General features: G+C 51.4%; 1 protein-coding gene across 1 annotated transcript in view; it reads right to left on the bottom strand.

Moving 5' to 3' along the window:
- Nucleotides 1-12,011, bottom strand: part of ALDH1A3 (aldehyde dehydrogenase 1 family member A3) — a 296,162-nt gene that overhangs the window by 73,071 nt on the left and 211,080 nt on the right. The gene's annotated exons all lie outside the window — the stretch shown is intronic.

Here is a 12,011-nt window from a genome sequence, read left to right on the forward strand (position 1 = left end):
CGCACGTTTCACAAATGCTTAATTTTGCAATTTCATCCACCTTTCCTTCATAGCTGTCAAAATGTAAAGAGACGTGCTGCCAACACTATGCATACACCTACTTCCTGAGTGCTAGATTCCAGCTTGCCCCTGCTTCACCTAGGAGCATCTACTTAATAGTTACCTCAACATGTCATTTCATATCTTGGAGCACAGCAAGTGGAGTCATCTTTTTATATGTTCACTCAGCAAAAAATGTAGCTTATATTAATCCATGTAGCAGAGTGTTATTTGTTTGGTTCATCAGATCATATTTCTCTTTAAACATGCTTAGCGGGGTGTGTGTCTAAGATGGTGGCCGTATAGCACGTGTTTCACGGTCTCTCTGGCCCACCGCTCCTAAAAGCATTGTTATAGCATTCCAACTGCCGTTCCAATGGGCGGCAGACGCGAGTGAAACCCTGCTGAGGCCTGGGGGGCTGCCGGACGAGGGTTGCAACCCTTGCGGGCACAAGCGGAGACCGCGTAGCTGCACGGAACTGAGGACTGTGGTGCGGCGTAGCAGTGCTGCAGTCTTCCAGAGGGACGCGTTCCGCGGCCTCCAGCACACAGCAAGCAAACCCCCCTTGGCTGCGATGACGTGACGCAGCAGCATCACAGTGGAAGTCGCTCAGTGATCCAGTGTGCATCGCCCCCCTGGCAGCTCCCCCATCTTCAGTTGCGGATCTCGCTTCGGCACGGGACCGGCCCAACATGCGGCCTGGTGAGCCGGGCCGTGGAGGCAAACAACGGGAGCAGTGGTGCAGAAGAGCACATAAGGCAGAGACCCGGAGGACCTGGAGAGCTCTAGCCGTGGGTCCTGTAATACCCAGCATAAGTCAGCAGTCTAGTGCTGAAGACTGTATTCACACTAAACACCCACCCACCACTGATGTCACTGGTCATGTGACACAGTACTAATAAAAGAGGCCGAGCGCACACGCTCTGGGCCAGTTGCGCCATACCTCCAGTGTGTCCTGTGTCAGTGCATGAGTGCTTGCCAGCATGAGGGCCTTGGGCCCACCACAGCCCTTTACAATGGCGACGAGGGTGGGATCCGCGCGTGTGAAGTGCGGCGGCGGGGTGAGAAACTCTCATAGAGCGCCCGCAGCGTGAGGGGAGCTGCCGGGCGCCCAGAGAATAAAAGCGGAGATCAACTGCAGCTTAAACGGAGCCCACCCGTCAAGCGCTAACTTCTTCCCCCGTAGCGTGTGTTGTGAAAGCGGCGGGGGTGGAGAAACGTGGAACCAGCACCTGGCCTCAGCCGGTAACATCACCCGTACAATCCCAGCGCAGGCCCAGCCAAACATAAACTCATCGTAAAAGGCAGCAGTCCAGCGATGACCGCCTGCCTCGCCCACCGCTGCTCCATGTGTGTGAAGCCGAAGGCGGAGACCAACGCTGACACCCCACCCCCGCCGCGCAGCGTCTAACAAGTGAAGCTGCGGCGGGGTGTGAAAGGCCAAAGACAGCATGCAGCCCGGCCTTAACTAAGCCCCAGAGTCTGGTCGAAGTTTATTTGCATAATTAGCTAAAAGCGCCAGAGGAAAAGTAAAGAACTTAGCAGGACTCAGCAAGCATGCAACAGGAGGCAGCCCCTCTCACACATTTGTCTACTGCCCCCAGCACACCAGCAGAGCCAGAGTGGCTGCACCAACACTTGCCCCCACGCAGCACGAAACCCTGAACTGGACATAAGACACACAACATAGGGAAAGACTGCTGGTGCCTGCCCACGAGATCCCCCGCCATCTAGTGGCCAAAGTACAATATTGCGCTCACACAACAGAAGACACTGGTAGCTGACTTCAATGCCACGAGGTAAAACAAGCATTAGACTAACACAGGGAAAGACTCCAAGAGTTTACACAAGCCAAGGAAAAGTTTTCAAAGGACAACAAGCCTGCGACAAGCCAAGGAAGTACCAGCTGCCACACAGTGACTGACCATAGCGCAGGAACACCCTGATGCCACAAGTGACGCACAGAGACTGATAGAGGACTATCTGCTGGCAGGTGGTTACTCGCAAGAAGAGAGGAACGCGCCACAAAGCACAAGGAAGGTTTACAGTAAAAGATTACGAATGGCAGCAACCTGCCCGCCGTCACGTCTAAAGAAGTCTACAATCCATCACGCCGCCGAGGAAGAGAAAAGGTAAATGCGCAGCCGCGCGCCAGAAGCACAAAAGAGCGTGAAGACGACCCCAGGAAAGCGACAGAAACCCCAGGAGCGCGCCAGGAGTGCAGCGACTCCTCACAAGATATTCAAGAGAACGCGCAACAAGTGCGCCCACAAGAAGAAGTTCACAAGAATCGCAACCAGCACCAAACAGAAGAAGCAAGACTAGAAGAACGTCAACGGAGTGGTGACGCAACCCTCTAGAAGCATCTACGCCACGCCAGAAGAGAAGACAGCGATGCCTAGTGGCCACAGGCCATCGCTGCAGCAGAATGGCGAAAGTAAGAACACCCCACACGAACCAACGATGGTTCTAGAACCCAGCACCAGGAAGTGCGAAAGCGCATGACGCAAATGCGCAGCAGTGCGGACAGCACTAGCCCAAAGCAGCAAGTCACAAAGAAGACACGAAGAGCGCACCCAGTTGGGCACCAAAGCAATCAAACAGAGATGAAAAGAAAATGGTTGCGCAGTCAACCCGCAGCATTGAAGAATCCGCACAACAGCAACATGACCACTCAGCATGGTCACCAAGCACAAAGAAGCTCAGCACCACGAATCTTACCTGCCAGACCTCGGCAGAAGGGACCAGCACGAGGTCCAAGAAGTTCGGACAAGGCGCGGTCCGAGGACCTGGACCCACGAACTTCAACCACACAAATTATTGAAAGCGATAGGAAGAAGATGTGGAGGTCGTGACGCTAACCCTGGAAGTGAGTGACGAGAAGGCAGTGTCCTAGGACTAGGACAAGACCAGGAAGACACGTGCAGAGTGCGCGCGCTGCATGGGGAAGCCTGGCCAGAGAAGATGAAGAAAAGGGGACCAGGGTACGTCGCGAGAAGAGGAGAAGAGAAGAAGAAAGATCGGAGTGGCATGCCTCCACCGAAGAAAGGAAGAAAAGAAGAAAGGAGAAACAACAGAGTGGCCACCGCCACTAAGAAGAAAAGAAGGAAGAAGTAATCTGAGTGGCACGACTGTCAGGGTAAGAAGAAGGAAGCCACCCCAGTGGAAAGAAGGAAAGGGACAGGCACTGGAACACCCAAGTGCAATGAAAGACAAGCCTGGCAAGAACACCGGCAGCGCAGACCAAAGACAACCACCTACGAGCCATCCATCCACATGGCGAACGCAGAAGAGAGCAAGATAGACTGTTGGCGACATCTACCTCTGGGGTTTGAGCGGAAGATTGGATGGTGAGACTACTCAGGCATCTGGAAGTTGAGGACCTGACCTACCTCGCACCAGCCCGTGGCAAACCAGAATCAGAGACCACGAGGTACTCTGGTGGCAGCAAGTCCCGCACAAGAGACAGACCTACTGAAGCACGTCTGCAGGACCCAAGAGGATGAAAGCCTCGCGAGCAATGAAGAGAGTCGACAACTCAACCTTCAGGTGGAACTAGGACACGACGGTGAGGCTCGTGGAGCGCCCTGCTCACGGCCCGAAGGCTATGGTAGAGCAACACGACCGAAAAACACCAGTCCAGTGGAAACCTGGCTAAGAGGTCCTCCCGGACATCTTGTGGCAGAAGAAAACCGGCGAGAGGGGCATCCTAGTGAGAGGGATGTTCGCACCTACTCTTTTCACCTGCCAAGAAACACACTGAAGCCTGCCCGAAAACATCACGCAACCAGCATGGAGAAAAGAAGCCGGAAGACAGACAACAACCACGTTATCCATCTCTCTTTAGCTATTCGTCACCAAGAGAGCAAAGCGAAATGCAGGGCTGAAAACAGCGGACAGACAGCACAGACAAAGAATGAACCCGCTGAACAACTGCGAATCGTGCCACCAAGAACTGTTAATCCAAAACGCAAGAACTACACTGCCTGTGGCTTGCAAGCAGCCAAAGAGACTCGTTTTGAAACCGCAAGTCCAATGTTATTTTCTGTGTTTTCTTTCCCCCACAGGTTTTTGGACTTTTCACGTTTGGTTTAATTTTTAACCAATTTGGGGAGGGATGTAATGCCCAGCATAAGTCAGCAGTCTAGTGCTGAAGACTGTATTCACACTAAACACCCACCCACCACTGATGTCACTGGTCATGTGACACAGTACCAATAAAAGAGGCCGAGCGCACGTGCTCTGGGCCAGTTGCGCCATACCTCCAGTGTGTCCTGTGTCAGTGCATGAGTGCTTGCCAGCATGAGGGCCTAGGGCCCACCACAGCCCTTTACAGGTCCCAGCAGACATCGGTCTACCCAGCACCACGAGCACGATGGCCTGGTAGGCCCGCAGCAACAACTGGTGAGTAAGCAGCGTGGGATTGGGGCGGTCATGCTGCCCCCCTGGTAATACATGCAGCCTCTGTGGGAAGGCCTGGAGGAATACCCCGGGAACTGCACTTTGCTTGGCAGCTAGAGACAGAGAGATAGTGCCAGCGATCTCGGAGCAGAGTGAGAGCGCCTGCTGGGGCCTGCGGGCCATCGGGTGGAGAAGTTACCAAGGTGAGGGCCCACACTTGTCCATGCAACGCGCGGAACGGTTGGCTGCATCCTCTTCCCATGGGGGTCTTCTGTGGACACGGTGGGTGGCGCTGGTGAGGGCCCTTCAAAGCTCTCGAGCCCCCCTGAATGGCGGAATCACGATCATTGGCCCAGCAGCGTGTTCTACATATTCTGAGCTTCACCAGTAATGAAGGGGTTTTTAGCCCTGTAGTGAGGGGCTACCTGATCCTCCTGGAGGGCCCAACGGCCGGAGGCAATCACCACACAGGCCCACATGGCGAGTGTACTGCCCAAGAAGGATCGCTCTGTGAAGGACATGCTGCAGTCCAAGGCCTCGTGTCAGGGGGTGGAGGTGACGACAGGGTAGCTGGACGGAGCGGATGCGCCGGCCACGAAGGTCTTTATGATGTCGCTCTTCTCAGCGCTCAAGGAGGATCTTCAGGAACTCAAGGACCTGCTGGCGGGGGACCTCCGGGAGGTGCGGCGCGATGTCTCGGTGATTGAGGAACAAGTGGCGATGTTGGAGGAACACGAGAATGGGCGCGACGAAGAACTGGAGATGATGCAACAAAAAATATTGCTCCTCAAAGAACAGCACATTGAGCTCCAGGGGCTGGCGGAGGACTTGGAGAACCGCTCCCGCTGCAATAATATAAGCATCCGAGGAGTGAAACAAGGGGCCGAGGAAGGCAACATTGGGGAATTTGTCTAGGCCCTCTTCCGCTACATCCTCGGCCCGGAGCACATCACCGAGGTACAGGTCGACAGGGTTCACCGTGTGGGTCCGCCCCGCCAGAGCGCTGGCCCGCCTATTATGTGTGCACAACTTCCAGCTGAAAGAACTCATTCTCTGCAAAGCCAGGAACACACACCCTCTGCAGTTTCGAGGACACTCCCCACTGCTTTTTCAGGATCTGTCTGCTGTCACCCTGCTTAAACAGAGGGAATTTCGGCCGATTACCCAACACCTGAGGGAGAAGGGGACTCCCTATGCTTGAGGGCATCCCTTTCGCATTATCTTTAAATATGAGGGCAAGTTGCGCCAACTGCAATCGCTAAGGGAGACCGCTGACCTTCTGGGCCTTCCTCCTCCAGATTCATTCCGCCAACAAGCTGCGGCCGTCTCCGGTGGCGCCAGACCTGTCCACTTGCAGGTAGTAGGAAAGTCCTTCTCTCGATCTCACAGACCAGATGCAGTGGCAACGGCGAAAGAAAGGGAAGATGTTTTGGCCTCAGTAACTGGCAGTCCCGCTCATTCATCTCCCGCCTGATGCTATTGTTTAGATCACCTCTGGGAAACTTATTGCGGCTGGACTGTAGGGCTGCTGCTTTTTAGCTCTCTTGGACTTAAGTAGACACATTATCCCCGAATTGTGTTATCCTGACGGACTTTCGCGTCATTCCCGCACTGTAAGGATGCTCTTCGTTTGGTTCCTGTGCAGACCTGCCTTGGGCTGGTCCTTATATGTTTACAATGATTAAAGTGTTTTTTTTTTTAGGGATAGGGCGGGCTCTCTCCCTAGTGAGCCTTTTTTCTGAGGCCCCATAGAAGCCTAATCGACCTCTTCCTTCATGAATGGAACTCAAGGTAGTGAGCTTCAACGCTCGAGGTCTTAGCAACCCCACTGAATGGAAAGCGGTCCTTTCTCTGCTTGAGAATTCTTGGGATGATATTTGTCATCTTCAAGAAACACATTTGCTCCATAGTGACACACGCCGGATGCGCCATGGTCAGCTCCCCTTCCAGTTTTGGTCCTCCGTGAACAGTAAGCCGGGAGGGGTGGCTATCCTGTTTTCCAAACACTTAAGGGGTTCTGTGGTGGGGCCTGTCGCTGAGGTTAAGGGGTGCCTACTGGCATTGCGTTTCTGGTTGGGTTTCTCTTTCTGCACTGTAGCCTCCATTTACTCCCCTAATGACAGACCAGAGAGGTTCTTGCTGGATGCCTGTGCTGACGTACTGCACACTCCTTATCCTATGGTGGTGGTGGGGGGCGACCTCAATTTAGTGATGGCTGCTAGGTTAGATCGCTCCGGTTCACTGACCGGGAGTGCGGGTGCTTTGTCTGCAGAAGGAGGCGACAGGCTGCACGATGTCAGAATTAAGGATGCTTGGTGCTGCTTGCACCCTGATGAGCGGGACTATTCTTATTACTCCGCGGCACATAAGACTTATGCCCGTCTGGATAATTTCCTTGTTACTCCCGCTGCTTGGACCTACATAACAGGCTCCACTATCGAGGCCCGCTCCCTGTCTGATCACACACACATTACTCTGGCTCTGTGCCTTCCTTCTGTGCAATCTTCCTCCACTTCACACTGGTGGTTACGAGACTCACTACTTCGGTCCCCGGAAGTGGTGGTCAAAGTCCGGCGTTGCTTGACCGAATACTTAGCAGCTAACGATGAGGGCTTTACGCCACTCTCCTCGGTGTGGGAGGCACTTAAGATGGTTGTGAGGGGGGCTTTTATTTCCTAGGCGGGCTACAAGAACAAGATCAGGCAGTCCAAGCACGCAGAACTCGAAGCGACCGTTAGAGAATTGGAAGCTATTCACAAACGTACTGGTGCTCCCAGAATATGGCGACAGCTGGAAAGAGAACGCCTCCAGCTTTGGCGTTTGGATCTTGATCAGGCTGAACATGCGGTGGTCCACTTGAAGCACACATACTTTGTCGGCTCTAATAAGGGTGGCCACATGTTGGCTCATTGCTTGCGCAGCCAAAAGGAGGCGCAATCTATCAAAACGCTTCGGGGTGAGGGCGGGCAGACGATTGCGGACAAAGCTGATATATTGTCTGCCTTCCGATCATTCTACCATTCTTTTTACGCTGAAGACTCCTCCTTGTTGCCCGACCCTAGTGAGTACCTGCAGGGTGCGGCGGTAACCCCTCTTCCGGAAGATGAAGCCAAGGCCCTAGAAGCTCCGATCCACATTGACAAAGTGATCTCTGCTATCGCCCGGCTGAAGGTCCTGAAGGCCCCAGGGCCGGATGGCTTCAGCGCTCTCTAATATAAAACCTATTGCATAGAACTCGCCCCACTACTCACCTGTCTGTTTAATTCCTGTGCTGACATGGGGTCCCTTACAGCCTCCATGCTACAGGACTCTATTTTGGTCATCACCAAACCGGGAAACGATCCAGAACTTTGCAGTTCTTATCGACCAATCTCCCTGTTGAATATAGACGCAAAGCTGTTCTCAAGCATCTTGGCGCACAGACGGATTTCCCGAATTCCAGGTCTGGTTGACCGGAGCAAGTCGTGCTTCATCCCGGGAAGACAATGTGGGGACAACCCCAAACGTATCTGCCACTTAATTGATAAGGTGCAGAGGCCCAAAGAGGAAGTCCTCCTGCTATCGGTCGACGCAGAAAACTCTTTCAACCATGTGCACTGGCCATATCTATTCGCTACTCTAGAGCGGTTTGGGTTGGGACCTCGGTTTCCGAACTGGGGAGCAAGCATTTATAGTGCTCCGATGGCGGCGGTCCGGGCGAATGGCTTACTCTCTGATAACTTCGCAGTGGGGCAGGGGACGAGGCAGGCTTGCCCCCTCTCCCCTTTGCTTTTTGCCCTTTATATGGAGCCCCTGGCTCAACAGCTTTGAGACAACCCTTTGGCACAAGGTATCCCATTCGCGTTAGATCAACATCTCATTAGCCTTTATGCAGATGATGTCATTTTCTCTGTAGCGCACCCCTTGACCTCCCTTCCGGCTATTGTGGATGACCCACGGACTTTCAGCCGGCTTTAAAATTAACATGTAGAAGTCTCAGGTACTTAACCTTACCACAGGCCAGCCAACGGTTGGCGCCCTTCGGACTCGCTTTGCCTTTGACTGGGTGTCAGATAGTATTACATACCTTGTATTGGTCCTCCACAAAAGCCTCGCTAAAACAGCCAAGGTGAACTATGTTACCCTTTTATCTCACATTTACCTGGCCCGCTGGAAGCTCCTACCCCTGACTTGGTTTGGAAGATTATCTGCCGTTCAAATGAATGTGCTGCCGCGGGCCCTCTACGTGTTTAAAACACTACCCCTGTAGCCACTGCCTCATGCGCTGCGCCACATTCAGACAGTGGTCGAGCGCTTTGTCGGGGGCCCGATTTTGCCTCGGTTGCAGAAGACTCTGCTTCAGCGCCCCAAGAAGGAAGGGGGTCTTGCCTTCCCTAACATTACCCGCTACTTCCAAGCTTCACTCTTACGATATCTTGTGGAGCGGAATCGTCCCATGGCAGAGAAGTACTGGGTCTTCATGGACCAGAGGCTGGTGGGCCACCATATCTGGCGGGACGCCTGGCTGCCGAAATCTGCACGTGCCTGGGGACTCTATTCCTCGCCGGTCACACACCCCACAATGCTCACATGGGACAGGTTTTCTCAGCGGGCCAACTTAACTACATTCCCCTCACTCCTGCCCCCGATTTCCTCCCTGCCTTCCCACCAGGGATGGACAATAAGCTTTCTGCGCGCTGGTTGGAGGGGGGTTTGTAAGCGCCTAGGGCACCTGTTTGATCTTCAAGGTCTCATTCCCTTTAAGGAGCTGCAGATGGACTATAATCTCCCCAGCGCTGATCTTTTTCTACACTCCCAAATGACGCACTGGATCTCCGGGGCCACGACGCGCCCCCTAGCACTTCGACCGATGAGGCCGTTTGATAAATGGCTAATTGGTGAGAAGGACGATCAGAGACTTATCTCTGAAATATACTCCTTTTTCTCGAGGGCCATTCCGAAAGCCCGCACAGTGGGCCAAAAACGATGGGAGGGGGAACTGGGGTGCACATTGTCTGACAAGGAATGGGAGTATGTCTTCTATAGGACTCACCACACAGCACATTCAATGGGCCATCCCGAAACGGCTTTCAAAATTACGTCATATTTGGTACTACACCCCCGACTGACTAGCCGACTGACTAGCCAAGGGGCAATCCCGCTGTGACGGCCTTTGTTGGCGGGGATGCAGTAGCCCTGGAACACTACTCCATCTGCTATGGCACTGCTCAAAGCTTAAACGTTACTGGGAGAGAATCTTGGATGATATTGATAAGCCTTTTAACACATTCATTCCCAGGCTCCCGGCTTGCACTCTCTTAGGCTTACCCAATGCACTAACCTTTCCCTTGCGATCTACTAGAGGGAGACAGATGGTGCTTGCGTTGAATGCTGCACACCGGGTGATGCTGGCAGGGTGGAAATCTGACATGGTCCCTGAACACACTCAATGGCGGCATCAACTCTGGAGTCTTTGGGGAATGGAGAAACTCTCAATGGTGGGTTTGAGGAAGGGCAAAGACTACGCCAAGACCTGAGCCCCCTTCATAACCATTGTTTCCATTTAATTCCAGGAACTGACCTGCCCTAGCTATCTCCGAATCTTGCAGTTAATCCCCTAAGACACAGCTATCGCTCAGTAAGGTTGCATGTCACCGGACTCCCACATCCCTGTAGCATCCTGGAGTTTTGCGATGCATATGGAGCATAGGCTGACCCATATCCTCTCTTTGTTCTTGCTCACTGGTGTGGGAGGGAGGGTGAGGGGGGGATTTTGTCTTTTCCTTTTGTTTTCTGTTCTTTGTTTACAAGCGGAATACCCTTAAGTTTCTATCGACCACTGGAGGTTGGCTGACTATCACCCCTGAACTCATGGCTTGCTGGTCTGCACGCCAACCCACTCGCAGTACGAGCGGTCTGCTGTCCTCCCTCCTTTTTATATGCGGCCGGCCCTTTTGGGTTGTAGGCGACATGCTGTGTTAATTATTAGTGGGATACTACCTCCATCTTTGTCGTGCCAACATGAACTGACCAATACTAGCTGGCCCACTGGGTTGTAGGCGGCATTGTCCTGTTTGCCTTGCATTGCATTCTGCCAATAAAAACAGATTGAATACTAAACATGCTGTAGCTGATCTTAACTAGGTCTTTTTTTGAAGCCTGGGAAAAGTCACCCTCTCAACCTTTGCCTGTTTTGCACCAGCATTGCATTATTATTTTTTTACAGCCACTTTTAGCAAATGCGATTTAATAGCAGGTGAGGAATGCAAATTATATACTGAACCATAGGGGGCCAGCAGTCGGCGAGGAACACTTGGTACAAAGTGTGGTGTTGTGGCCAATAGAGGTCCTTGTAGTTCAGGGCTCTTCCGATTACTATTTGTAATACATTTTAGAGGACTGAGAGGGGCAGGGCTCCTATAGTAGTTTTTCTAGGAAAATAATAATTCAAATATCATTATCTTAAATAATCCAGTGCTTAAAATAATTTTCCATACATATATGAATCATGCAGCTCTCACCGAGGAGACTGATATCTTAAAAAAGAAGGTTTTCATTCTCTGATCTTGGAGATGTTTAGGTCGTAAATCTCCTGCAAATATTGATTCTCTTAGCAGTGGTGGCTGGGAGAGCTTTGGCTTTTGTCAGGTTCATTTTTAGTAAGTTCAATATCAAGGAGGCTGAAAACTGACTACATGAGATTATCCTGAGGGCTTTTTTTTACCTATGTGACTTCGTCAATCTTACAAGAACAAAGAAGGGGACATAGGATGTCATCTAAGTGATGATGGAAAGGAGATTGTAAATCATACACCTGTACACCTGCAAAGTGTTGCCTCTCGATTGGTTGCTAGGCAGGTGATATTCCCTAAGGAGATTCATAGCTAGTACCTTAGACACATTTAATTTCAGTACCAGCCCACATATCATTACACCTTCTTTCTCCTCTAACGACTGCTTGTGAGATCACAGAGTCCTAATTTTGAATTTGAGAGTTTGCCCAGCTCACAGAATGAGCCTGCAGCTGGAGGCATGATGCCAGGTAAGATCGCTTTATAATCATTCGCTTTCATTTGCAGAAGGCTAAATATGTACACATTGTTTTGCTTATCTTTGGTAACATTGAAGCTGGAACATATTCATGCAGGGTGATGCAACTACTGACAAAGATGTGAGAAATATAAAAAAATTGTCCAAACAGAAACTAATTTGGCCGACCTGCTCCCCATAGCAACACAAGTCAAATAATTGTGATAATGTGATCTGTCTATAAATACCTTCCTTCACCTCTTAAAATTCTACTCATTAATGTAAATGGAAGCTCAGGCAACACCCGTGTCTACCAAAAAAATTACTTTCGTAAAATTAAGGCTGTATTAAGTTAGTTGCTAGACAGTCTGAGGATAGAGATGTGGGAAGATAATGCTGGAGTTCTGTAGGACTCTTCCCCATTAACTAACAGCCCATTCTCAATCACATTTGCTTTTAAATACCTTATTTCACATATAAATTAACTTTTTCAAGCTAATTTACTGCAACGTGCTTCATATGCAAGGCTTCAAATTAAAAGTTTCTCTTATAACAACGTGGC

Source organism: Lissotriton vulgaris, chromosome 2_1 (assembly GCF_964263255.1).
Source record: "Lissotriton vulgaris chromosome 2_1, aLisVul1.2, whole genome shotgun sequence".
Taxonomy (NCBI): domain Eukaryota; kingdom Metazoa; phylum Chordata; class Amphibia; order Caudata; family Salamandridae; genus Lissotriton; species Lissotriton vulgaris.